The sequence below is a fragment of the Schistocerca americana genome, chromosome 1, assembly GCF_021461395.2.
Source record: "Schistocerca americana isolate TAMUIC-IGC-003095 chromosome 1, iqSchAmer2.1, whole genome shotgun sequence".
Lineage (NCBI taxonomy): Eukaryota > Metazoa > Arthropoda > Insecta > Orthoptera > Acrididae > Schistocerca > Schistocerca americana.
In genome coordinates, this window is record NC_060119.1 from 1,267,354,628 (window position 1) to 1,267,355,556 (window position 929).

Below are 929 nucleotides of genomic sequence, written 5' to 3' on the forward strand. Positions count from 1 at the left end.
CATTCGAAGTGCAATTCTATTACAGTACACACAAAACGAAAAACAGAGTGCAGTCACAATACAGTACCTTACAATTCGTTGCTACTGAAAATACGACGTTCTCCATACTTCTGAGATAATTGTGGTGTCAACTGTTGAGTTCTCCCGCACGAAACATCCTTAGACATACGGCTTAAAACCCCGCCATCCAACAGCATCGACTCGTAGCTTCCAGAATCAACTCTTCTCCTCGCAAGCCACCGCTTTGTCCTCAGGTGCGGTCCACGGTAGAGAACTACTCGACTCACTCTGCGTGCCGCACCAGTTTCAGCGCTCAGTGTATTAGCACGGGCTCCCTTCATATGATCGGCGTCGCGGCAGATACAAAATGTGTGGGCAACCGGTACAATTTCTGTGCCCAGAATAGTCGGCATTTTAATACTTGTGAACAATGTGTAGCTCATAAGGAAAGAAAGGCTACTTGTCAACAAACTCCGTGCATCAGTATTAACCTATAATACAATGAAACTGCCTGCAACACTTGTAGGCAATCCCATTAAGAAGCTATCCACTGTGAGAGGTATGTCTCAGGGATTTGCCTTCCTAGGGAACGAAAAAGTCTCCCTTCCACTACCCATGTCACTAGGTGCGCACTTCTTCATAAGCCTCAAGTGGCTATTGCCAGTCGGCATTTACTTTAATATTCCACACCAGGGTACAGCGTTAAGGATCCAGAGACCAACTGATATAGTATGAGGGTAACTTACAAGGGACCCTCCCCATCGCACCCCCCTCAGATTTAGTTATAAGTTGGCACTGTGGATATACCTTGAAAAACTGAACACAGATCAGTGGAGAAAACAGGAAGAAGTTGAGCGAAACTATGAAAAAATAAGCAAAATATACAAACTGAGTAGTCCATGCGCAAGATAGGCAACATCTAGGATACG